Genomic DNA, 14,594 nt, shown 5'->3' with positions numbered 1-14,594 from the left:
AAGGACTGAAACCCCTGCCTCTACTAAAAATAGAAAAATTAGCCTGGCATGGTGGCACATGCCTGTAGTCCCAGGGAAGCTGAGGCAAGAGGATTGCTTGAAACCAGGAGTTTGAGGTTGCTATGGACTAGGCTGATACCATGCCACTCTGGCTTGGGTAACAAAGCAAGACTTTGTCTCAAAAAAAAAAAAAAAAAGAAAGAAAGAAAGAATGTGAAACTCAAAGGCTCAGAGAGAGGGTGAGAAACTTGCCCAGGGTCACACAGCAGGGCTCAAACTCAAATTCAGACCCTCCAGAGAAGCCCAGTGTTCCTTTTCCTGACAACACCCTTGTCTTGTCCCTGCTCACTTCCTCTCAAATGTAAGCACCCTCCAACCAAGGCCCAAGGGAAACCTCCACAGCCCCCACCTTGGGACAGGCAAACATTTACTCTGCAGACCACAAGTGGGAGAGGCCCAGCTCAGCAACTAACTCTTTTGCGCTTGTCAAAGGCCACTCTGTCAGGTGGGAGCACTGGAAGGGGGGAGGCTGGGTGGATAGTCTGGAGAAGGATCCAAGGGAAGGAAGCAACTCCAGACCGAGGCCATCTCCATCCCTGGACCTCAGGTATTTCCACTGGCTGCCTTCTGGGATGCCCCGCCCAGCCCTCTGTCCATGTTGCTGGCCCCTGGCCACAACATGTTCGAGTGACACATGAGGAGTAATGGGCAGACCTTGTCCATGGGCTGTGGGATGGGGGGCTGAGCATGCAGAGATTGGCAGGTGCTCGGGCCTCATCTGAGCCCAGTGGGGAGAACACTGCCTTGAGGGCCTGAGGAGGGGCTGGCAGAACCCACAGGAAGCACCGCACCTGCAGGAGGCTGGTAGAGGATGCCAGTAGAGCAGGACTGGGGTCTCTTCTGGCTCCCTCTGTCCCATCACTGGGACAGCCTATAAGCCATAAGGCTCTGCAAGGCCTCCTCCTCCCTTCTTCCAGGCCAGATGGGGGACTGGGGCCAGGGAGGGGGAAGCCATGGGGCAGGGCTGGAGGCAAGCCAAGGGCTTCAGGATTCATACCCGAATCCAGACAGGTAGGGGTAGGAGAGATGGGTTACTGAGCACCTGCCAGACGGAGGTCTGACAGCTCAGGCCCAGCCCAGGCCTCTGCCTCTGCTCTGTGAAGACAGCCAGGGGCTTGGTGGCTGCCAGCTGCCCTGGACAGAGGTTGGTGCCTGGGAGCCAGCTGGAGGTAGGGTGCGCCTAAGGTGTCTGAGAGCAGAGGTGTCTATTCTCAAGCTGCCCTGGACGGCCACAGTGGGCAGAGGACAAAAGGGCTTGCCTTCAGATTCAGGTATGCCTCAACACCGGAAGGGGGGCTGACATGTTCTGCCCCTTTCCCTGGTAGGGCACACCAGCTCCAGCCCCTTAGGGGAGGGAGGGAGGGAGGAAGGGAAGGAAGAAATGAGTCCCAAACAGTCTAGCCCAGGAACCAAAGCTCTGCAGTAGACAGTGCTTCTGGAAGGACCTGGGCTGGAAAAGATGGGCTCAAATTTGGACACAAGGCAAGGGGCTGCTGCTGGAACACAGTCTTATTTCCCAAACCCCAGGATAAGGGCATGGGTGGTGACTGCCACCTCTGTAGCAATAGAGAACTCTCATGACCACTCCTCCCCACCACTGCTGCCCACTCCTAGTCAACAGCTGGTGGGCACCATGGTGTGCTGGTCCCTGGGCCAAGTGAGTCCTAACCCTTGCAGAGACCTGTGACATAATGGTCGCCACCCCCACATATCACAGCCAGCCCCTCAGAGACACATATGTCCATCTACTCATGAGAGGGGGATCTGGTGAAGGGGTGAACAATCTCAGTGCACCTCTACAGTGCCTCCCACAGCATGCCAGAGGCAATCTCCTCTCTGCGTCGTGGTCACACTGACCCCCTCCCACCAGGAGCACCCCAGACTACACCTCATGACCAAACAGCATCTGTCGATAGCAGCACGATTAACATCTGGGCAGGACAACCAACAGGGCTCTTCTTCTGGACCCTGTAATCATGTAGCAGCTTGACCCCTTAGCTGGTCAATGCCAGCTGCACCCTCCCTCTGTGTGACAACCAAAAATGTCCCCATGCGTTTCCTCAAGAGCAAACACCTTCACTGTCCAGCTCAGGCCTCACCTCCTCATAGAAGTTTCCCCATCCTGCATCAGTCTCTGGTGACCACCCCTCCTCCCTGCTCAGGGCCCCAAATTAGCCATCTCCTGGTTGGGCATCATTTTCCCAGTTAGTCAGAAATACTCTGTCCAGAGAAAGGGTTTCCCAGCAGCCAGAACTCCTGGGATGCTTAGGTTCTGAAAATTCTGATTCAGGGGTCCCCATCAAGCAGGTAGTTAAATGAATGGAACTGCCTCTCAGACCCAGCTGCTGTCACTTTCCTTAGGGACACACAGCCACACCGTCCCTCCTCCCCCCCGCCCTGCCCCAGCATGTCTGCACCCAGGATTTGGTACATCACATATAACTCAATCTCTGGAGGAACCCAAGGTTGTTTTTTAGTTTTCCAGTGGAGAAGTGTCTCTGGAGGTCAGGCAAAAGACAAAGCTCTGAGGCTCTCTGCCCTCTGCCCCCTCCCCTTGTCTTAATCACCTCTAATGAGGCCAGATGACCAGCTGCCCTTCTGGCCCGGGCTCCTAGACTTTGGGATTAAGAGCTGGGATTAAGGACAGACATATTCCTGGTAGCTCATAGAGAGAGAGAGCGCATGTACACAGCCATGCACATACACATATCCAAGCACATTCAGGGGTGTTTCTGGGCAAGCATCTAGGTGCACCCATGTGTCTAGTGCACCTGGGGTCATCCAGGGCTGGTGTTTTGTGAGCATGCAGGCTGCATCTCTGAGTGGAACGTGGGCGGGGGGCAGGGCTGTCTCTGAGTCATATGCACAGGACAAGCGCATGTATGCGGGCCTCTTCATGTACACAAATGGGTCTGCATGTGTGCATGTTTCTAGGTGTGCAGCATCTGGCCCTCCCCAGGTAGGAATAGTGCCTCCCAACTTCCTCTACCAACTCCCATTAGCTGCTAATACCTGCAGCTGAGAAAAGGGCAGGGACAGCAGTTGAGGGACAGCAAAAACCCCAAGCACCCTTTCCTACACAGACACCACGGCCCCCATGCATCAGATGCACAGATCTACAGACACACAGCAACACACCATCACACATGTGCACGCACACACAAACCCAGCCCCTCACTCACAGCCTTGTAGACCATCCCTCCAACACAGAGCTACACCCGCATGTGAATCTGAAATTGTTCCTACAAGCCCCCTAGCTCTCCACCCTCACATGAAAACAGGATTCAGCCAGGCCAGGTCTCCGCTTCCAGAGGCTACCGCCCTGGAGCAGCTGTTCTGAGTGACCCTGAACAGCCCTAAGGAACTGACTGCTGTGGCTCTTTGTCTTCAAAGCTCCACTTCTGGAGGGACAGATGAAGGGAACTGTGAGTTCTGGCACCAGGAAGGTGAGAAACTACAGAGGAAGAATCCCTCTAGCCCTGAGGCTAACTAACCCTCAGCTCTTGGGACCCTTGTCCCCCAGGGGAATCCTCAGATCCTGGTCCCCCTGAGTCACAGCCAGGGAGGTAAGAAGCTCCAATCAGCCAGCTAGTGAGACAGAAGCATCCAGGGGAGCAGGGCAGGAGAGGGAGGGAGAGAGAAAGAAGAGGAGGGTGGAAGCAGGGAGGGAGAAGGGCTGGGAGCAAAGACAGAAGAGGAAGAGGTGGACAGGAGGGCAACGGGGAAGGGAGGAAGGCCGGGGAACACCTCCCTGTAACCAAGCTTGAGCCTATAGAAGTCCACAGCATGCCCACCCTCCAGAAAGATGGAGTCTGAAAGGACACAGAACATCCATCCTCACCTCCTCAGCTGAAGCTGGAAGGCTACCTCCCCTCCTGCCCACTGCTCCCTGCTGCCACGTTCCACTTTCTTCTCCCAAACTTGGGAGTCACATGAGCAGGAGACTTGGGAGAAAGGACAAGGTGTGACAACAGGGAGAGCTGGAAGTAAAACAGGATGTGTGCCAGCAGGGGAAAGAAACAATGTAACAATGTCAGAATTTGGGGGCAGAAACACCAAATGTAAGTGCTGAGCAGGGGGATGATGTAATGGAGATTAGCAGCTGCAACAATGTATCCAAGTGAGGTCTCAGAGGTGGTAACAGTGTACAATGTAACCCTGTGGGGAACCAGATACTATGAAGCAATGTAACAGAACAGGGCTTGGCAAAGAATCCTCACGAGTAGAAGAGGAGCAGTGCCTGAGAATCTAGAAAAGAAAGGCAGGAGAAAAGGGGCTGAGGAAGGCTTACCTCTGCTTGGGAGCTGGGAGGAGGGGTCAGTAAAGGATTCCCAGAGGAGGGGACACTTGTGTGGGTTTTAGAGGATCATAGGAGTTCACTGAAGAAGCGAAACAGTCCGTGAAGAGGGAACAGGTCATGGGTAGGCATGAAGAAAAGAGAGATAATGGTACGTTCTGTGTTCAGGGGTCGTGGATGGTAGCAATGTGGGGTGGATGAGGCTGGAGAAATGTGTGGACCGCACTGACAGAAAGTGATTTGGCATAGAGAATACTGGGCATGCGGGGAGAGAAGGCTGCCTAGAAGAGAGGTGTGGGAATGGGGCCTGCATTCTGGGCAGAATACAAACAGGTAAAAAGAAACAGGCTTAACAATGACTAGGTTCACATGAGAGAAACACTCAATTAATTCAAGTAGGGTGCAGGGGAGATTAGGCTTTGGTAAGTTCCCACCCAACAGGTACAATGCATAGATATACAGCACACAGCTATGGCTGGACTTAACCTTACAAATGTGAACTATGTAACTTAATCATATGTGCCCTCATATTAATCTGAAATTTTTTTTAAAAAGAGAAAGAGAGAAGATACATGGTACAAGGAGTGTGCCCTGCCCCAAGAGTTCCTGCTCAGTCAACAACTTGCTGTGTTGCTTTGGGCAAGCCAGGGTACCTCTCTGAGCCTCAATTTTCCCAAACATAAAATGAGCAAGTTGAACCACAAGAGCTCAGAAGATACTATAACCTTACATCAATGCTTTAGCCTCAGTTTCCCCTTTGAAACAATGAGCAACGTGGACAAGAGTATTCTCAAGGGCCCTTCCAGCTGAAATCATCTCTAGTCCTCTGATCTTTCCCTAGTCTGGGCTAGTGTCAGTCCATGGCCCAATATGGATGGAAAACATGGTGCAGAAAGTCAGCAGCCCCCAGGCCTGGTAAAGGCCTCTCCAACAACAGCCGCCCAAGTTCAGGGACCTAACAAGACCTGAATGACCTTCAATTCATCCTGTCAGGGCACCACATGTACAGTTTGCAATGCCTGGGGCATCACAGAATAGTGCTTATGCACCAGAGAGGACTCTGGGCTCAGACTGCTTGGGTTCAAATCCCATCTGAGCCACTTACTAGCTCTGTGACCCTGGATAAGTTACTTAACCTCGATGTGTCTTAATTTCCTCTTTTGCCCAATTGAGATAATAATGGTATCTTCCTCCTAAGGTTACTATAAGGATTGAGTTTTTACATATGAGACATTTGGCAGAGTGTCTCACATGTGGCAGACACTCAGCAGGCAGAACTCAATATTGTCACATCCATGCTTTTGGCATCTCATGCCACTTCCATAAGGCAGTGGGGCTGCACTCATTTTATAGACCACACCCTCTACTTGTAGGACAGAGCCCAAATCCCTTGTTAGGACTTAAAGCCCTCCTTCTGAGCAATGGGGCATCCCTGTCCACTGGAGTCTTCCATGTTGAGGTCCTAGCACACCTGGAGCACAGGACCAGGCACCAGAAGGTACCCAGTGAGTGTCTGTTAAATGCATGAAACACACTCTCATCAGAGACAGCAGCCCCCCCCCCCACTATCCCAAAAGGAGGTGTGTTCCCCTTCCTACATATGGCCCACCCTCCCCTAGTTGAGAACGGCTGTGTTTAGCCAAATATTTGGTTCCCTAATATACCATGACTTTTCCCACTTCTGAGCCTTTGCCCACTCACCCTGGTCTCTTCATCAATGTGCTGCCACCCATCAAGGGCTGGTACAGAGACGCCTCCCCCATGGGGCCTTGCCTGAGTCTCCAGAGTCAAAACCAACCTCTCATTCACCTGACTCACTCCCTCAGCTGAGAGCTCCCTGAGGTCAGAGACCAAGTTGAGCCCCTGGGATCCTTAGTTCCCAACACAAGTCAGACCCAGAGCATAAGTGCACTGTGGCTGAAGCATCTGGCAGGTCGGCAGCCCAAGTGGAGACAAGGACATGATACTGGACTTCCCGTCCAGTGTTCCTTCTTTGCCCAGGAAACTAGACTCACTGCCAGCCCCCAGCTGGCCTGGATTTGACTGATCATGCCCCAGGGGTCTGGGAGAGGGACACCTCCCATTTTGCCACAAGAGTAGCCATATACAGGCCACATGAAGGGAGCAAGCCTCCCATCCTCCCCCCAGCCCCGCTGTCTTGCCCTCCCTTCCCCATCGGGCCACCCTAGGTCAGGCCTTGTCCTCACTGGCCTAGGTCTTTCTGGTAGTTCCTCAAATGTGGAACTATTGGAACTGTCCAACTTCTCCACTCACAGATGTGGAAATGGAGGCCCAAAGAGAGAAAAAGCTGCCCACTCTTGCTTCACAAGCCAGTGGCAGATGCACCTCTGAGATATAACAATCTTGGGGAAAGTGTGATATTTAAAATAAAAGTAACCATCCAGCAGTGGCTTCCCTTTAATCAACTGCACCTCCCAACTCCTCACCACAGCCTAATGCAGTGATTCTCAACCTTCCTAATGCCGTGACTTTAATAGTTCCTCATGTTGTGGTAACCCCCAACCATAAAATTATTTTCATACACCTATTATTTGTATGGGGTGTATGCGATGGTTTTAGGCGACCCCTGTGAAAGGGTTGTTCGACTCCCAAAGGGGGCTACAACCCACAGGTTGAGAACCGCTGGCCTAATGGGTCAGGGCATTTGACTGAAGAGGACATTAAGAGTCAAGAGTCACTTGGCCAAGTCACTCCACTTTCAGTGTCACAGCAGGGACTCAACCTGTCAGGGAATGAGTCACTGCTTCTCTGCAATGTCCCCCTGAAACCTGAGCTGGGCACAACACACCTGCCGCAGACAGACCACCCCCAAGCAAGGTGCAGTCAGACAAGCACAGGAAATACACACGTGATACGACTGAACACCGACAGCCCCCAGTGGGGGGCTTGCATCCAGCAAGTGCTCTTTATTGAGATACTGCATCAAAGGACAGACTGCCCTGCACACGCCCACCTGGCTGCACACTCACCTTGGCCTGCCAATGTCCCTGAACAAAATCCCAGTAAGCCCCAGGGACAGGGTCATGCTAACTACCTTTGGGGCCTCTGTGTTCCCATCTGTAAAATGGGGTAGCTATACCTGCCTCCTAGGAGGGTCCCAGTAAGGATTCACTGAGGCAAAGCATGATAGCATGATAAGGACAAGAACTGTGCCTAGCACCTAGCTCCTACTCTCTAAGTACTAGTCACCTCTGTCATTATCATTCCACACAGGGAGCATCTTGAGACCAAGAATCACATAGGATGCAGCTGCAGACCCCACCCCAACCCCACCAGCAGTCAGGCCCTGAGGAGAGGGCAGTGAGCACAGGGTGGAAAAGTACAGACTGACCCAGGTGCCCACCCCTTGTGCTGAGCCTGAGACAGGAGCAGTGTAGGGGTTCTGCCAGGCACCCCCAAAGCAAACATACCCTCCTCCCACCCCAAACTCTCCAGAAGCCTTGCCTACTCAGTCTCCACAGTGTCCCCCCAAGCCCAGGGAGGGGGCAGGTCTAATGAGCCACCCACAGCCCCTGGTGCCCACAATCGAATTGGCAATCAGTTCGCTGCAATTAGATTTCCCAGATCCTGCTGGTGATTGATTCTAAATTACCCTCATTAAAGTCTGGGCTGGCAGGCAGGAGTAGGGGAAGGCAGGATGGATGAGGGGGGGGGGGTGTCTAGCTGGCAGCACAGGGGGTATAAGAAGCTCCGGGAGAGTTTGGGCCAAGGCTGACCCCAGGGTGAGTCAACATCAGCCAGCAGCTGAGAAGCCCATGGCTCATCCCAGAACTGGGATGAAGGTCCCAATCAGGATTAGCCCTGCCCCACACCCACTCCAGAAAACCCTGGCTCTGAGGGGTATAATGACAAGATCAGCAGGGGGCAGGCAGAACTCCAAGTAGAAGGGGTCAAATTAACTCCAGGCCCCACCACTAAGCTCTGTACTAGCTTTCACAGGTGGCTTCTACACAGGGAAAACATCACCCCCTCACAGTAGCTGGAGGGCAACCTAAGGCTGGAGAACCAGGCCACCTCTGGGCCACGAACTGGGGGATATCAAGCTAGGGGGCAAGCCATCTCCCTAAGGCTCTCCCAGCCCTGAGGTCCTGTGTAAATGTCTGCAGTCACCTCGTTCAGGCCAGGGCTAGAGTGAAGAAGGGAACCCAACTGAGGTGCCCCATGCTGGGAGGAAAATGGAAAGCACCAGTGTCACCCTGTCCTGGGCTCATGCTGCAAATAACAAGGTTTCTCTGGAGTCCAGGACTGGAAGGGCCTGAAGAGAGGTCAGGTCTCACCCTGGGCCTCCAGACTGGACTGCAGGCTGCCTAACAGTTCTGGGAAACCCAATTCCCCAAAACTCAGTGCCATGAGGCACTGGGAAGTGGTCTTCAAATCTGACTTCAAACCTGCCTGCTCCAGTTAGGTGTCTCAACCCAGTTCTCCGTCTGAGGGTAGTTCTCATCCCCAGGGTTCTCCTTTGGGTCATCCATGATCATTCAAACCTCGTTCCCACAACATCCAAGGGAAAACCCTAACTTCTACCCTAAAAAAGCACTTTCTCAGTAAGACCAAGAGAGGGACAAGAAAAGGACAAAAGCCAAGGCAGGTAAACGGAAGAAACTAACATCTTATTTACTTTATTTTATTTACTTCATTACTTCATATTTTTAATTCTCAACCCTAAGGCCCCATTTTTAAAGAAGAGGAGACTAAGACTCAGAGAGGTTAAGTGAATTTGCCAAGGTCACACAGCAAGAAACTGGCAGATCTGGGACTTCAACCCTGCACCAGCTGGCTCTAGGATCCCTGTTCCTACTGCTTTAAGCCACACCCTCAGGCTTGGAGACCCCAAAATAGACACAGCACCAAAGCCTGGGTGGATCCCCAGGGCAGGAAGAAGGCAAGCCTCAGCCAGCTGGGGCAATGGAGGTTATAGACACCTCTCCAGCTGGTATGAAAGGCCAGCTGAGGCGTTCCATGCCCTCCACCCTCGGTGACCAGGTAGGAAGAGGGCCACCCCCACCCCCACCGCTGGGCCCTCAGCCACCACTGCTCAGACTCCCCCTGTAATCATAGCTTCCTGTTTGGCACTGACACTGGGTCTGGTCAGTGGGGGAAGGGAGCGGCTGCCCCTCTGGAAAGGGCCTGCTCTAAAGGAGGGGGCCGGAAGTGAAGTGAAGGCTACTGAGCCTCCCGGAATCCCGGGAGGCTGGGAGCCAAGGCAAGTGGGGGTGGGGGGTGAAGTCAACAAGTATTTACTGGGAGCTAGCCTCATGTTCCCAGGATGTGATGTTATAGCAGACAGAGGCCTAGAGGGGCCAAGAGACAAGCCAGGTGGTCTGGGCCCAGCCCAGCTCCTGCTCCTGCTCTCAGCTGGGATGGGAGTTGGGGGGTAGATCCTGGGCAGCGCCTGGCTCTGGCCACCTTCTCTACCCCCACAGACACATAATCACAGGGCTCCAGGCAGCTGGGCTGGAGCCCAGAGCCACAGCCCCCTGTCCCGCCAGGGGTGGTGGTGGCAGCGCCTTAGTGCTCAGACCCTCAGACCGCGGGCCCACCCCATGCGCCCCCCTGGCGCCTGTCAGCCCACGGGCACATGCCTCGGCCCAGCAGGACTCTGCCAGCCTCATTGCTCCTTAACCCAGCTACACAGAAAAGGACACAAGCCCCAGCCTGGGTTCCAGAGCTTGCAGTCCCAATTTCTTTCCTTCCTTCCTTCCTTCATTTATTCTCTCTTCACTCACTCATTGAACTATTCCATTCCAGGCCAAACACAAAGTGGTCCCTGGGGATTCAATGAGAAACCAAATAGCCACAGAGCCCACCCCAGGGATTCCTGGGTCTATGGAGGAAGCACTCTGACATCACACCTGTCGGCTGGGTGACCCCCAGCAAGTCACTCTCCCTCTCAGAATCCCGTCACTGCTAGGCCAGAGAGAATCTTAGGTGCCCTGGGGCCAAGACTCAGGGACCGGGCTGCAGAGACAGAGATGGGGCCCTGTGTACTTTCTATGGTTAAGAGCAGATTAAAGGCAGGCCCAGGCGCCTCTGCAGAGAGTGAGCCCCCAACACTGTAGGCATCCCCTCCACATCAGGGGGAATGGTGGCTTCTTAAACCCTGCTCATCCCGAGGTTCCAAACTTTCCCCTTCCCCGTGCCCCAACCACATGACCCAGACATAAGGCCCTTCATGAGCATGTGTGCGTACACACGTAAGAGCACATGAGCCCCCTATGAATGCACACACGCCCTCCCACACCAAACCTGTTGACAGCTCTTCAGTTTATAAAGCTCTCCCTCCCCCAACTCCCTCCATTCCCAGTGGCCCTCAGGGTAGTCTCTCTCTCAGCAAGCATTAGCGGCTGGCTCTAAACACTCAGAGGTACAGAGCCTGCCCACAAATGATGCCCCCAGACCCTGCTGGAGGGGGAATGGAGACTTTATGGCCTTGTACCCCCAGGCTCATCTGCTCCAGCCCTCAGGAATCCTACTGCAGCCCCTGGTAGAATGACCCTTCCTCTCTCGAAAGTCCTCTCCCTCTAGCCACTTCGGGAAGGGGTCCCAGCTCCAATGGCTGCTGAGGGCAGCTCTGTGTTGACCACTTTCTGCCCCTTAGTGTGGCTCCCTCATCCCCCCTCAGCTTTTTTCAAAGCTGAAGCACAGAGCTGCCCCACAGCACTGGTGCTGCCCATACAGCCCCACAGGGACCCCAGGACCCAATCAATGGGGTCAGGAGGAGCCATTTGTTTTCAAAAGGCCAAACTGTTCTGAGTCACTTCACACCCAAGAAGAGGGAACAAGAAGAAACACACTAAATTCACAGCTAGAGACACTGTGCTATTCCCCAGAGAGCAGGACGGGCCAGGTTCAAACCTCAGCTCTGCCTCTACAGCATTATCACACACTCCCAGTAAGAGCCCTGTAAGCCAAGTATTTGTCCCTGCCGACAGGTCAAGACAAGCTACAACTTGCTCAATGTCATGTGGTGACCACTTTCACAGCTTAGCTCAAACTCTCCTCCTCCAGGAAGCCCTCCCTGACCCCCTTGGGGTCCCCCACCCCAGGGGCCCCATCCCCTCAGGACTCATTACAGGGAAGGCTGTGCAGAGTCTGCTTAAGAAAGACATGTCCTCACCACAACACCCTGTGAGGTGGACACTGCTAATGTCCCCATTTTACAGAAGATGACCTTGAGACAAAGAGAGAAATCCTTTACCTGAAATCACACAGCTGTGTCTATCCTCAGAAGCCCTGTCACCTTGGCAGCACACCCCTGTGGTGTCCCTGTGTCTGTTCACCAAGTGCTGAAAGGGGTGTGGGTTCACCCTAGAGCTTGGCCCAGAATAGCCCAGGGGGGTCCCCAACTTCTCATTTTCATAGTGAAGACAATCTCACTCTGGCAACCCAAGGCTCAGAGTATCCTGGAGGGGAGAAGAGCAGGGAGCCCTCATGCTTGAAGTGATAGGGGTGGGGAGGAGCAGGAACCACGGGGCTGGGGGAGTGGAACTTCAAAAGAATTTTCCTACTGACACCTCTCTCTCTCCCCCCCCCACCCTTCCACTCCCCACACCTACCACCTTCCCAACCACAGAATGGCAACTTTGAAAAGAACAAGAAATCGACACCTCTTGAGCACTTAGCATGTGCTAAGGCTCGGTCCTGCCCTAAAATCTTTCCAAATGAACCCTCTTCATTCTTATTCTCCCCATTTTACAGCAATGGAAACTATGGCGCAGAGAGGTGAAGTAACTTTTACAAGGTCACACAGCCACAAAGTACTGAATTCCTATCACTGGGAGTATTCAAACAAGACTAAGAGATACCTAAGATCCCTTCCAGACCTGGACTTTTAAGACACCATGTTTTGAACGCTGAAATTCCTAGGATCCCCCACATTCAAAGCCTTTTGGGTAGTGACAAGCTGAGGTGGCCCTGAAGGCAGATGTCCCTCAGAGTTCTGGTCATTTGTTTCATCAGGAGAAGGAATCCCCAAAATGCCAGGATACACACACACCCCAACTCACCATCTGCAGCATGAATGAGACTGGCTGTCCCCACCCTGAAAGTCACACACACACCCATATTCCTTCAAAGTCCTCTTGTCCCTGCCTTCTCTGAGCAGCCACTGCTCATCCATCAAAGCCATTCTACAGCCTCCCTGGCTGGGGCTTTTCTGATCTAACCTCAGTCCTTCCTGCTGGCTGTACCAGCAGAGCCCTCATCCTCCGGTGTGGCACTCTGGCAACCATGTACCACCCATCAATCCTTTCCATCCCAGGCCAGATTAGGACAAGAGGGGTGATGCCGCTCCTCAAGTGCCTGACCCCCAGAAAGGCATAAGACCCCAAGAGGGACATCCAACTCTTTACCACCTCACTGGAGCCCCAACCAATTTCTTCTCTCCCCCCAAGCCACACCTACCATCTTGGCCTCCAACCCAGACCCTGCGGGTCTGCTTGATCTGCCAGCCCACACCGGGTCTGAGCCACACCCCCTAGTTCACAGCACCCTGCCTTGTTGAGGCCCTGCTATGCATCACATCCGTAAATGTTCTCATCTCATTCCTTCCACCACTTTGTGGGGTGTGAATTATTATAAAGAATAGTTGTTCAGCAAAGAAAGTGACTTGCCTAAGATGCCACAGGTCTGGATTCCCGCCTGGCCTCCACATCTGAAGCATTTTATACTGAATCCCCTTTCATGTATTTATACTCCAAACATTTACTGAGTTCCCTCTATTTACAACCACACATCATCTCATTTAATCTCCATCCTCTGAGGGTATGAGTAGCCCCATCTTGCAGAGGGGAACCCTAGGCTAGGAAATGAGATGACTTGCCCAAATCATACCACGAATCAGTGGCAGCTGGATTTGAACTCATGGCCATATGTTTCCCAAGTCGGATTTTAAGGATGATCTTTCAGAAGTGTAGCTGAGAAAGTGATCCCAGCTGATAGGACAGGGTGGGTCCCTATCCTCCCCAGGGATGTCTTCCCCTCACCCTACTTGGGGAGAACTGGGGACAAGGCTCCCGGCCGCTAGGCACCTCATACAAGTAGGCACTTAACCGTCCCCTACCCGCAGCTGACAGTTCCTAGAGAAGGAAGGCTGACCACGGGCCTGTCAGTCCAAGGGACAACCTGGGAGCCTGGGTGACTAGAGCAAACTGCAGTAAGGGACTTGCAGGGCTGGCTGGGTACCTGGGGCTTGCCTGAGAGTCCTGGGTGCTTTTGAGCCTGGAGAATGTGGGACAGCACAGCCCCTGAAACCAACCAGGGAGGCTGGGCTTAAGAAATCTCCAGCCCACCCTTAGCCCAGGATCTGGCCCTCTGTCTTCATGGAGAAACTCACTTGGGACCTGGGTCCTTCAAAAAGAGATGCAGTCCTTCTCCCTCTACCTCCTGCTCTCCTGACAGTTAGGACTGAGCAAAGGGACGCTCAGGGGTCACCTCATACACACACTCACCTCTACCTGAACACATTTGACCATGCCCAGGGTCACCCACACACCCACATGCTCATGCTCATGTGTGCAGTCACACACACTCCATTGGGTCCACGCACACGCCCACCACAGAGGTCTCTACACACACACCCATGGCTAACGGTGGCCCAGCCCAGCAGTGGTACACATCATGCACAATGGGTCACCGTGACACGACCCCACACACGGAGCGCATGGTGGCACCCACCCATGCAGTGCACACATCCTCTATCCACACACACAGGTCCTGGCGCCCCTCACTGAGGTGGCGGCACACACGCCGCACAGGGTCACCCTCACTCGCCCCCTCAGGTCACCTTCACCAAGTCACCCTGCACCTCCCCCTCTCCAGGCCCCCACGGTCCGGCAGGGAACCAAATGCACACCCTCCCCCAGCTAGGGGAATAGACTGTATTCCCTACAAGTGGCCGCGATCCGGGCACACCCACGAGGCAGGAGCCGCACACACTCCAGCCCCAAGACACACCCAGCCCAGGTCCCCGAGCCCAGCGCCCCCCAACCCGCAGACAGGCCCTCCTCATGTCCTCGGGCCAAAGCAGGGGTCTTGGCTCCGCCCCCGGGCAGGAGGCTCAGGGAACCGCTTGGGGGGATGGGGGAGTAGTGATGACGACCCGCACTCGGGTTCCCGCCCGGGCTTCCCCGGGGGAGGGGTCCAGAAGGAAGGAGAAATGACCCCCCAAAGATGACCGGCAGCGGGGGTGGCCTTCACCCCAGATCTCGGCAGGGGG

The sequence above is a fragment of the Otolemur garnettii genome, unplaced genomic scaffold (assembly GCF_000181295.1).
Source record: "Otolemur garnettii isolate 467f Iridium unplaced genomic scaffold, OtoGar3 scaffold00184, whole genome shotgun sequence".
Lineage (NCBI taxonomy): Eukaryota > Metazoa > Chordata > Mammalia > Primates > Galagidae > Otolemur > Otolemur garnettii.
This window is presented reverse-complemented; position numbering follows the sequence as displayed.